Here is a 12,837-nt window from a genome sequence, read left to right as displayed (position 1 = left end):
GACAGTCATTATGAAAAAGACTTTCTGTCGCCCTGTCTCTTGTAGAACAAGAACGGTTCAGTGTGTATGCCATGCATTTGAGATAGGGCATCATCTACCATCACTTAGCTCTGGGTCTCAGGGAAAGCATGGTCTGCCTATAACCAAATAAAAACCTGAAGCTGCCTACTTCTCATCTACAAACTCATAAGACAGCTGACCGGAGAACTGGGTCACTTCCTGTTACCTCATGCTCTTTTCTTTTTAATAGTCAAAGACCAGAAAGTCATTTTTGTTTATTTATGTTTTGTCTTGCTGAAATAAGGTCTCACTGTGTAGTCTGGACTTATTCAAATTCACGGTCATCCTCCCTGCCTCAGCCTTTTAATGTTGGAAGGACAAGCATGTACCGCTACACCCATCAGAAAAGTCACGTTTCTTTGGCACACATTTCCGAAGCCCTCATAGTACTGGCTCTGCAGTACAGACAGGCACTGTTTCTGCTTAGTAAGACAGTCCATTTCCCCAGAGGCTGAAGGGACTGTTTACCTCGGAGCACCCCTTGGGCTCCTGGCCCAGCATTCGTCCCATCTCACTGGTGCATGGCTCTGAACACATATTGTTACTTTTACCAGAGGCCAAGCCCTACCTATCCCCAGAGCCTGCTTTACCCATTCAGCCCTCAAGCATAAGAACGAGGTAGGTCCAGGAAGAAGAGGTTTGTTTGTCACTTCTCTCCCAACAAAAGCCATGACGTGATAGTCAGTTCAGTGCATTCTAGTAATAAGTGACAGAAATAAACAAATGTTGGAGAGCTTTGCACCCTGCAGGAAGCATCATCATTATATTACTCCCTAGTGCACTCCCTGGGTTTCGGTGGGAAATGGCACCAGGTAAACCCGAAGGCCATGGACACACTCGTTACCACAAAATTTCTGCCTTATCCTTGGAGCAATCCAAGTACACTAAGAGTTTCCTTAAAGGGGTCTGGTGTGACGGACTATTGGCTAAGTGTGTGTCATGCACATGTAAAACCTAAGCTTGGATCCCCAGCACCCACAGAGAGGGCTAGGCATGGTAACACATGCCTGTGAGGTTACCGGGGACGCAGACAGTAGGGTCCTGGAGCTCACTGGCCATAAGCCTAGCTGAGTATGCTCGCTCTGGGTTCTTCGAGAGACCCTGTGTCAACAAAGATGGACAACAGTATAGAACGTCCAGCATTGCATTCAGTCCTCCATATGTGTGTACTGGCGTACGCACAGAAGAGTTGCTCATACCAAAGGAAGAGGCAAGGGGCCATGTGCCACTTCATGAAGGGTGGACTTCATGTCAGTCATCAATTTGTTTGCTTTCTGTTCTAATTTTAACCTTTTATTTATTGATAATTTCTAAAAACTTCTTCCCAAGAAATAGATATCTCTCTTTCTTATTCTCTCTCTCTCTCTCTCTCTCTCTCTCTCTCTCTCTCTCTCTCTCACACACACACACACACACACACACACACACACAGTTGACACCAGTTAGCAGAAGATGGTCACTTCTAACTCAGGATGTGATGACATTGGGTGTCACTCTGAGGTGAGCCCCCTGAAGTCTGGCTTTATGAAGGAGCAGATAGATCTTCAGTTCCACTACCCCACCCCCTCAATTGATGTCATAGAATATAAACATAAAGAATGAAAAGTTTGAATTTTGAAGCATATAATCACAAACAACAATCATTGAAAATGGATTGTGTGTGTCCTTTGGGTGCCTTTGAGGTTTAGAAAATATAAGCCTACTCACATTTGTACTTGAGATATCATGACACTTGCTGTGGCAAATGTTCTTTGTTAATATAAAGATCCTCAGACTGCTTTTAAAATCAATTTCTGCCATAAGAAATAAATTGCAAATTTAGTACAGGGCCACCTCCTAAAGTTTTTGAATGGTAATTGCTAAGCAATAGGCAGTTGCCATGACAACATCAGTGAGCCTTGCTCTAATTGCAGCTACAGACTGAGTCACCCCATTGCCATTGACCTTGACTGTAGAGTGGGTATTAGTGGTTATCTGGGCAGAATGTGGGCATTGTCCCATTCGCAGGCAATGTGACCACAGCGTTTGATCATCCGTGCTGAATGAGTGTGGTGCAGCAGGGTTGAAGTCAGACTGCCTTCAGTTAGGGTCACCTGCATCTGTTATGGTCACAGACTTACACAGAGTATTTTTAACATATTTCTAAACAAATTAACTACTTAGGGTAACAATAATATTTACATTTTTAAACTAATCAAGAATTCAATTTTTAATGTACATTTTTACTTCTTGGAAAGCTCAACATATCTTAGTGTTTTGCTCTTAAATGTTTTCTGAATTAGTATTTGTGTTCAGTCTGCATTTTAAAGATTTTATTATGTTATTTATGTGTGTATGTATATGCATGTGTGTGTTGGTATGTGTGTATAGGTGTGTGTATATGAGTGTGTGTATATGTATATATGTATGTGTGTTGTGTGTGTATGTATGTGTGTGTTAGTGTGTGTGAGTGTGCATGTGTGTTGGTGTGTGTCTATGTGTGAGTATGCATGTGTGTTGATGTGTGTGTATGTGTAAGTATGCATGTGTGTGTTGGTGTGTGTATGAGTATTCGTGTGTGTTGGTATATAAGTGTGTGTGTGCGCGCATGCATGCACGTGCACTGTTTCTTCATGTGTACATGTGCTAGAGGTTAGAGATGTTAGATCCCCACAGCTGGAGTTAGAGACAGTTGTAACCAACCAAAAGGAGTTGTGCGTTCAAAGCTCGGCCCTTCTGGAAGAGGGAGGACCACTGCTCTTAGCCACTGAGCCATTTCTCTGAACCCGGATTCTGGTTTTTGCCCCATGTCAGCCCCTCCCTTTCTCCTCCTGTACATACTTCAGAACAGAAACCTCACTTCTGTAGTTACTGACCTCTGCCGCTCCCTCTCTACTTCTAACAAGGTGACCGCAACTTTCTCCTCTGTTGACTTACTGTGATCACATGAAGACTCAGTCCTGAGGCTTTTTATTACAACGTTGAATCTGATCTGCATCTGCTGTATTGAGTGTTTTGATGACATTGGTCTTTGTCTTCAGAGTGAACTTTACCAGATTTCAAAGTCATACTTATGTTTCTGGTTTAAGAAAGAATGAAATGAGGATCAGTGAAATGGCTCAGCAGGTTAAGGTGCTTGTGGCCAAGTCTGGTACCTGAGTTCAGGAACCACATGGTAGGAGAGAGTTCTCTCTTAGCCATTGTTCTCTGATCTACATGCTCACAGCATGGCACATTCATGCCCCCCCGCCATGTGCACAGTAAGTAAATAAATAAATAACAACAAAAAACTGTCCTTTGGTCTAGAGAGATCGTTCAGTGGTTAAGAGCACTGGCGACTCTTTGAAAGGACCTGACTTCAATTCCCAAAGCACACATAATGGTTCACAACCATCTGTAACTCCAGCTGTAGAGGATCCAGCACCTTCTTCTAGCCTCCAAGGACACAAGAGGCATGCGTATGCTATACATATATACATTCAGGTAAAACAAAACACCCATCACGTAAACATAAGTAAGTAAGCCATTTAAATGCTTCTGTAGTCTTGTATATTCTCTATATAAACATTTACCTTTTTTACTAAAGTATTTTATAGTAAATCCTGGAATTTTATCTTTTCATACTTTGATATACATCTTCAAAAACAATGCCATTTTCTTTTATAATATCATACCATTATCACATCTAACAAAAGCAGTAATATTCCCAAGGCATAATCTCATGTAGCATAATCATATTTCTCCTGAATTCTCAGAAATGGCTGTTAGCAGTGTGTTAAATTAGAACTAAAATCGCACATTTGGTTGTTATGTCTCTTAAGACTTTAAATTAGAGCAATCCACTTCCCCTTTTCTTTGCAGAAGCCCAGCCACTTGTAAAGAATTTTTCTTCCCCATTCTAAGCATGGCTTTTGGGTTGGGTTGGGTTGGGTTGGGTTGGTTGGGTTGGGTTGGGTTGGTTGGGTTGGGTTGGGTTGGTTGGGTTGGTTGGGTTGGGTTGGTTGGTTGGGTTGGGTTGGGTTGGGTTGGTTGGTTGGGTTGGTTGGGTTGGGTTGGTTGGGTTGGGTTGGGTTGGTTGGGTTGGGTTGGGTTGGTTGGGTTGGTTGGGTTGGTTGGTTGGGTTGGGTTGGGTTGGTTGGGTTGGTTGGGTTGGTTGGGTTGGGTTGGTTGGTTGGGTTGGGTTGGTTGGGTTGGGTTGGGTTGGGTTGGGTTGGGTTGGTTGGTTGGGTTGGTTGGTTGGGTTGGTTGGGTTGGGTTGGGTTGGTTGGTTGGGTTGGTTGGGTTGGGTTGGTTGGTTGGGTTGGTTGGGTTGGGGGGACCGGTGATCTCCAGTTGGCTCCCTTTTCATTTGTCCTCTGGTCCGCAGAAGGAGTGGAAGCATGGAAGGCTTGCATAGGTTCAGACAGATTCGTCTTTCTTGGCAAGTGTTCCTCTCAGGAGTCCAGCTTGCTTCCCACCCCAGTTCCCTTTAGTCCTGTTCTGTGGTAGAGACTAGATTAGTTTCCACAAACCACAAACTCGGAAGCCTTCACCATCTTGGCTGTGTTTGAATGCTGGGCCTTAATGAGGTGATTAGGATTTAAAGAGAATCACTAGGGGTGATGCCCTCATCCAGTAGGGCTGGAGGCCTTACAGAAAGAGGGAAACACCAAACTCTGCCTGTCTCTTGCTGCTCACAGAGGAAGGCCATGGGGCCACACTGAGAAGGTGACTATCTCCAGGCTGTGTGTCTGTGTCTTGCCCCCCAGGTGTCCCTTGTGTGTATCTGTGTGTCTGTGTCTCATCTTCCAGGTGTCCCTCTATGTGTCTGTGTGTCTGTCTCTTCTCCCAGGCATCCCTCTATGTGTCTGTGTGTCTGTGTCTCATCTCCCAGGTGTCCCTCTATGTGTCTTTGTGTCTGTGTCTCTTCTTCCTGGTGTCCCTCGTGTGTGTCTATGTGTCTGTCTCTTCTCCCAGGTGTCCCTCTATGTGTCTGTGTGTCTGTGTCTCATCTCCTAGGTGTCCCTCACTTGTGTCTGTGTTTCATCTCCCTGGTGTCCCTCATGTGTGTCTATGTGTCTGTCTCTTCTCCCAGGTGTCCCTTTATGTGTCTGTGTGTCTATGTCTCATCTCCCAGGTATCCCTCATGTGTGTCTATGTGTCTGTCTCTTCTTCCAGGTATCCCTTTATGTGTTTGTGTGTCTATATCTCATCTCCCAGGTGTCCCTCATGTGTGTCTGTGTTTCATCTCCCAGGTGTCCCTCATGTGTGTTTGTGTGTCTGTCTCATCTTCCAGGTGTCCCTCGTGTGTGTCTGTGTGTCTGTGTCTCATCTCCCCTGCTACATGTCAGTGCTTTTCCCTTCTTTCATCAGCAATATGTCCTTTTTTGTTTGCACTTAACAGAAACGAATGTGGCTGCTTTCATGTTCAGATCTAGACACGGGTTTTGCCATTATTTCATTGTGGCCTGCCTCCTTTGGGTATCCCTTGGGTTTATGTTGTTTATTGTCAGTTTTACTGTTTAGGAATGATGATATGATTTTGCATCTTTGTGGGGCTGGAGAGGGCTCGACTGTTGAGCACACTCTGCCCTTGCGAACCACCTGCGCTCACACACACATGACCACATAGACACACAATTAAAAAGCTGTGGGGTTTTGTTTGCTTGCTTGCTTGTTTGTTTTTTAAATCTTTGAGACATGGTCTCACTGTGCAGTCCTGGCTGACCTGGAATTTGCTATATAGTTAGGCTGGTCTCAGAATCACAGTGATCTGCCAGACAACATTTTTTTCTTTTTAAAAAGACTGGATTTTTGTTTTTTATTATTGTATCTCTGTGGTGTGTGTGGGGGGGGGGGATGCGCACACACACACGCACAAGAACACACCACATTGCATACATGCAGGTCAGAGGACAACGCTTAGGAGTTTGTTGTCACCTGCCGCCTTGTAGGATCCCTGATTCAAACTCAGGTCATGGGGCCTGTGTGTAATTGCCTCATTCTGCTATGCCACTTTCCAGGCTGCATCTTTCTTTAAATACACTTTAGGTTGCACCTCTCCAATACCATGAATATCTCTGAGCTATTCATGTTTTCTGAGTGGTTTCTAAGGTTTCCTCATCCATTGTTTACTTTTTGTGTGTATTGCTAACATTTTTCTTATCATCAATCTTTCTCCCGTATATAGAATCCCTACTTTGATTTAATTAAATTTCTCTTTCATTCAAAGCTGGTTTTTTTTTTTTTTTTGAGAGTTTTGAGGCCCCCACACACAACTCCTTCCTATCACTCCATGAAGCTTATGAAAATAGTTTCCTCTTGTTTTCTACCTCTTTTCAATTTCCTTTACATTGGAATTGAATTGTTGGCTCAGCAGGCTCCCCTGGTTCAGTTCCCATCACTGATGGCTTTTGACAGCTGTCTGTAACCCCAGTGCTAGAGTCCAAGCACTCTCCTTAGGCACAAGGCACAGGTGTGGTGCACAAGCACGCAGGCAGGAACATGCTCATGCATATAAATAAAATTTTAAATGGCCAAAAGGACATGTTAACTTCATTTTACATTTTAAGTCTTTATGTTCTAGAAATCTTTTGTTGGGAAACTGGATTAGAAATCCATCCTTTATGGTTTGTGGTAGTGGTCTTGTTTTTCTGCTTGATTGCTTCTTAGGCCAAATTCAGTGCCCCCACCCCCACCCCACCCCACCCCACCCCCCACACCCCCGGGCAGGAAACTGAGTCTCAGAGATTGGTAACTTTTCTTATGTATTGAGTGTTCCTGAGGCCTTGCCTGCCTTTCCCTTCTGCCTGCCTGCCCTGGAGTAGCTCTGCCCAGAATGTTGCTGTGGTAGAAGTGTCCTCCAAAACCTCATCCACAGTCCAAGCCCCTGCTGTTGCCTCTCCATCTTACACTGCTCACACTGGCTGCGCTGGGTCACTACTCACACTGGCTGCGCTGGAGTGCAGTATCCTGGACCTCATGCAGCAGCAGCCCCTATGAAGTGTTCTTCTGAGGCTCCTTACAAGAGCCAGGCTCTCCATGCAGTTCATTTTATCTAATTCACTTACAGAGCCATTCCTGATAGGTCTAGGAAGACTGCAGATGTGCAAATTATCTGGCTTTTCTGATGATAGAGGAAGAGGGGCATTCTTTGCCATGTTCCACATCCTAAGCAGGAACTCAAGGCCATTCCTGGTGTGTCATCTTTCACTGCACCCCCTGAACCTCACAGAGCCTATCTGAAGAAACTGAAGCACAGGAAGGTGATTTGCTTAAGTCCGAAGCAAGCCAGGAACTGGAAGCTAGCCAGGATGCCCCATGCTGTCCAGCCCTCCCTGTTCTCAGCATCACTAACTCCAAGCATGATTGTCTGGCACTTCAGCTTGTACCAGTCACTCTCACAGATCCTGGGGTTCTGTCCTCCTCAAAACTACCAGTGACTGTTCAACATTGTGAAGGAATCAGAAGCAAATTTTTTATTATATTAGTTTGAGGTCACTGAGGATTTTTTATGTTAATCATATTTTGGTAGCTAGTAAAATTTGCTTTCTGGGTTGAGTAATTTTTCCTTTTTTTTTTTTTTTTTTTTGAGACTTAGCCGTGAGTAGTTATTTTGCAAATGACTAATGTAGTTGACTCAGCAGAAGTTGCTGAGCTCGGGAGAGTGACACTGAGGCTCTGGGCCTCACCTGATGGGAAGATGGCAGACACTCAGTCAAAGCAGAAAGAGCAGGTGGGGGTTAGGGGTGTTTGTTGCTTGGTTTGTTGCTTTCTTTGTGGGCAAGGCACATCTTTCTCACAGTGTTGTTTTACCGAGATTTACTCGAGATTTTACTTTTTATAGAGTGTAGGACAGTACTTTTTAAGAAGAATTCAAAAATGAATGAAGATTCTGAAGGTGAATTTAAATTGTCAGGCTTTGGCACAGGCACTGTTGCACTAGCCAGAAGCCTGGAGAAAGCTCTGCTCTGCTCTGAATGACAGAGCAGCCACTGAGGGCATCAGATGGATCAAAGCTGCCCCAGGCTGAGAACAATCCCAGAACAGCCCTCTCTCCAGCTCCCGCTGTTGGAACCCAATCAGCAGCATAGCTGGTCTTCTATCAGAACATTCCTTCTTTTGTGAATTGTCTGGCCATTTTCCAGTCGTGGGAAATGGAAGTTAACCAGTGTCCCCTAATGGCCACAGTTATCTTACCTCTATGCCACCAGTGCCAGCACAACAGTGTGATATAGATTACTTGTCCCAGGGTTCTAGTCGAGGCCTGTGGGTGACATTCAGACTGTGTCCAAGGAAGGTGAGGAAGACTCTGGGCCCACATTCCCACACACGAGAGGCAGGCCCGAGCTCTGCTTCCGATCCACCTGCCTCCTCACTCGGTTAAAGTTACCTATTGTCTCCTTTGGCTCCAGGATTTATTCTTGGGCTGTGATTTGTGTGTAATATAAAGCTGGTTCTTTCTATCACAAGCTGGATGTTTTGGGAGAGATCCAGTTCTGGCTAGAAATAACATGGTCACAAAGCTTTTCAGTATGTGTGCCAGTGAATTAACAACATAAAGATAACAAGAGTCTATCACCAAAAAATTGCCTTTGAAGGCTAAGAGGGGGAGGGGGAGCCGTGCCTATGCATTTCCTCCCCTCCCTGCCTTTGGCAAAGTCCCATTAATTTTGTTGAAGGTTTTATTTTCTGCTGAAAATGCAGGAAATTTAGACAACTTTCTTGGAATCCCCCCAAAACTAATACAAACAAGATACATATGCTTCTCTTAAGGAAACTAAAAATAAATGATTTGAAACTGTATAAATTCCCTCTTAAAAGGAAAAAGAAGTTTTTAAAATGAGAGGCGGCTCTGAGTGTTGTTAACTGGGTAAAATATTCCAACAACTGTCCACTGAGCCATCAATATTGAATTACTACTTAACACAGATTTGTCGGACACTCCTCCCAACGTGTACAGACAACCCAGAATGCCCGAGACTGGGACTGTTCGCCCTGGGTTTTTGTTTCTCCACTGGAACTGTGCACACATGCTCACAGGCACATGTGCACACATACACACACTTTGGCTTGCTGACTTGGTCTGGGCTCCATTCCTGCCATGCAAACTGCGTATCCTGAAAAGAGCAGGTTGTGGATGGAAAGGCACATGGTTTAGCTCTGAGCACTTGGTTGCTCTAGCCAGGAGCCATCATGAGGGCTTTTGTTTTTGAAACAGGGACTTTCCCTGTAGTTCAGACTAGCCTAGATGAGATCTTCCTACCTCTACCCTGAGTGTTTATATTATATTATGTTATGTTACATTTGTTTTCCTGAGGTAGGGTCTGAAACGTGACTAACCTGGAACTCACTATGCAGTATGTAGACCAGGCTAGCCTGGAACTCACAGAGATCCTCCTGCCTCAGCCTCCCAATTCCTAGGATTAAAAGCATGTACAAGCACACCTGACTATCTTTCTTAGTTTTAAATGAGCCAGAAAATTCTTTTCATTATTTTATTTTAAGATTTTGTTTTAAATGTGGGTGACAGTTTGCCTGATGCATGTCTGACACCCACAAGTCAGAGGCAGATGTCAGATCCTTAGAACTGGAGTTACAGGTGATTGTGAGTCTCCATGTGGATGCTCAGAACTGAACCCAAGTCCTCTTTGAGAGTAGCAAGTGCTCTTACCCACTGAGCCATCTCTGGAGCCCCATGCTTTCTTTACATTTTAACCAGTCCTTCAGGAATACTGTACAGAAAATTGATTTACACTGTATAATAAAATAAGCTTTATAAAAGTAGTATCTTTTTAAAATATAACAGTTCCTTTGATTCTCTCAGTTGATCTTGGCAAAGATGCTGTCTGCTGCTGTCTGAGGTGCCGTAGAGCTACAGTCAACAAACATCTAAATCTTAACACCCTCTTGAGTTTGAGGCTTGGTCTGCTGGGGTGGGGGTGGGGGTGGGAGGCAGGGGGAGAGAGGGGGGGGGCGCAGGAGGCAGGGAGAGAGAGAGAGTCAGTGTTTGTGTTTCAGGATAGCCAGGACCACACAGAGAAACCCTATCTTGGGAAAAAAAAAAAAAAACTAAGAAATATGATTTCTGAGTTCAATGGCTTTTTATTTTTCTCATTAGTAGTTGCCATAGGGTTTTACTGCTGTGAACAGACATCATGACCAAGGCAACTCTTATAAGGACAACATTTAATTGGGGCTAGCTTACAGGTTCAGAGGTTCAGTCCATTGTCATCAAGGTGGGAACATGGCAGCATCCAGGCAGGCATGGTGCAGGAGGAGCTGAGAGTTCTACATCTTCATCTGAAGGCTGCTAGCAGAATACTGACTTCCAGGCAGCTAGGAGGAGGTTCTTAAATCCCACACTCACAGTGACACACCTACACCAAAAAGGCCACACCTCCTAATAGTGCCACTTCCTGGGCCAAGTATATACAAACTATCACAGTAGTAATAACTAAAGTAAAAATGTTGTCCTGGTGGTGGTTGTTTGTTGTTGTCGTTGTTGCGTACGTCAAAGTCTATAAGTTCACACTTTGGAAAGCAGTGTACTCCTCCTGGAATCCCTCTACTATACCCTATGTTGTGCAGCTTTAAAGTCTTTACAAATGCTACTGTAACAGAGCTTCATGGAAAAAATATCTACTAGGAGGCTGAGGGGTTAAGTCAAGGTCAGCAACTCATACTGAACTGAGCATGCTCAAGCCCTGGAGTTCAACCCCAGCACCATTTTTAAAAGTGAGTAGCATGGACTAGCAAGATTAAATAACCTTTTAGATCTAAAGTAAGTCCTAGGGTTTGGATGGTACTGTCATTAAAGGAAGCACTCCAATTAATTTATGCTAGGTTTTTTTTTTATTCTTTTCTAACTAGTGATTGTTGCCTAATAATGTTCTTTTAGAAATGAAACAAAACGAATTTTATTGATTTCTTGTCATGTATTATGGGTACCTGCCTCAGAATCCAGTCTGAGTGGCAACTTGAGGATTCAAATTAAATTGCAGAATGTATTTACTGGGATAGTGTTTCTTGGAAATTAGAATTAACCAAAAGTTTGATACTCTTGTTTTTAGCAATCTGAATTCCCCTGGCATGTAATTTACCCTGATTATCTCGTGATCTGCTTGGTGCCTGGAAGCTGCAATTGACCCTCCAGCAGGGATGTGCAGACCCACAGAGTAGTTTCTAGGAAACAACACAGTAGGAACTCCGGCTGTTTCTTAGAGGATAATTAAAGTGGTTAGCAAAGAACTGTCGCCACTCAAAATGGAGATTAACTGGTTGCTAGAACTGTGTGCTGTGTATTCTGGAATAGACTGGTTGGCCACTGGGCTGAGCTTGAGGAAGGGAGAGAGTCTAGCAGTATGGCAGCCAGCAGCCTTGCTGTCCCCCAGCTTCAGAGCACAATTTAGGATCACATGATAGGCTTCCTAACTCATGACTATGCTAAACAATCACCAAATTGAATAAATTGACATATATGGAAATTCTTGGTACAATTCTAGGGACATAATTAAAACCGATCCATGTAGGTGCCTGACTTCAAGGCGACCTCAGTCTTTCTCGGGAATTAGAGAGAACCCTTGTGGGAGTAACTGTGCCTGGCATCCAGCTGTGCAGCCTGGGAGCTGCCTTAGCGACGCACCCTGCGTCGGGTAAGACAGACTTAGGTGCACATGAGTTACGCATGTAGAATCTCACTCGGTCGGGGTGTGATCAAGAAAACAGCTGACCTTATCTCATGCACTATGGTTTATAGAGTCAACTTTATATTGAAATGTTAGTGATGTGAATTATCTACCATGTTATATGGTAAAAGAGATAGTGATAGGAAGTTATTACAGTCTATGACTTGTTCTAAGCTTGAACTTGTAAATTATATACAATTTCTCATTTTTGTTTCCTAATCAGTTCACAATATTAAAATACCAAAACTGCCTTGCATTTCAGTAAATTTGACATCATGTAAAATATCCTTCGTTTCCCTAAATATATTTTAGTTGCCATTTAATTTATACATCTGCAGCCAAACTGTAATAGTGTAGTAATACATTAAAGGATAGCATTAGAATTTACCAGAGAGCCAGGCGTGCTGGTATATTCCTTTAATCCTAGCACTTGGGAGGCAAAGGCAGGTGGCTCTCCGAAAGTCCCAGGCCAGCCAAGACTATATAATAGAAATACCCTGTCTCAAGAAGAAAAGGGGGGGGGCTGTTTACCAGAGAAACAGTATCAGAGAAGTTAAATAGAATACCTAGTACCTCCTTTAAATGTGAGAAAGTTCGCATAACTGAAAAATCCTTTTGCCAGATTGAGGCAGAGTAACCACTGACACACCCCCGCATAGTGATGCATGCTTGTAGGCCCAGCAACTGAGAAAAGGAAGCAGAGAGGTAAAACCAGCCTCATGACATAGTGAATTCAAGGCCAGCCTGGGCTACCTAAAACCCTGTCTTAAAAAAATAAAAAATAAAAAAAGCTAATGTAAGGCATGCTTATTGATTTTGAAGTATTAAAGTTTTTACTTTACTTTTGGTGTTTTAGCTTGAGATTAAATGAGCAAGTCCTGGTTGTTGGGGGAAATTACTTAAACATTAGGAATAAACTAAGCTATCAGCACATAGTTAATCTTGGAACACAGTCCATCACATGGGAAAGCAGGATGGTAGAACACAAGGTGACATTGGAGCCTCAGCTGAGGAGCAAAGAATGCTGGGACTCAGCTCATCTTTCTCAGTTTCCCTTTTTACTCAGTCTCTGGCCCAGCCCATGGGATGCTGCCACCCACATTCAGGAGTAAACCTCAGGTAAACCTCTCTG

General features: G+C 43.7%; 1 protein-coding gene across 5 annotated transcripts in view; it reads left to right on the top strand.

The window, feature by feature from the left end:
* Positions 1 to 12,837, top strand: part of Dym (dymeclin) — a 259,589-nt gene that overhangs the window by 185,906 nt on the left and 60,846 nt on the right. The window lies entirely within an intron of this gene.

The sequence above is a fragment of the Arvicanthis niloticus genome, chromosome 14 (assembly GCF_011762505.2).
Source record: "Arvicanthis niloticus isolate mArvNil1 chromosome 14, mArvNil1.pat.X, whole genome shotgun sequence".
In the NCBI taxonomy this organism is placed as follows: domain Eukaryota; kingdom Metazoa; phylum Chordata; class Mammalia; order Rodentia; family Muridae; genus Arvicanthis; species Arvicanthis niloticus.
The sequence above is the reverse complement of the archived record's forward strand: the minus strand, read 5'-3'. Positions and strand labels throughout refer to the sequence as shown.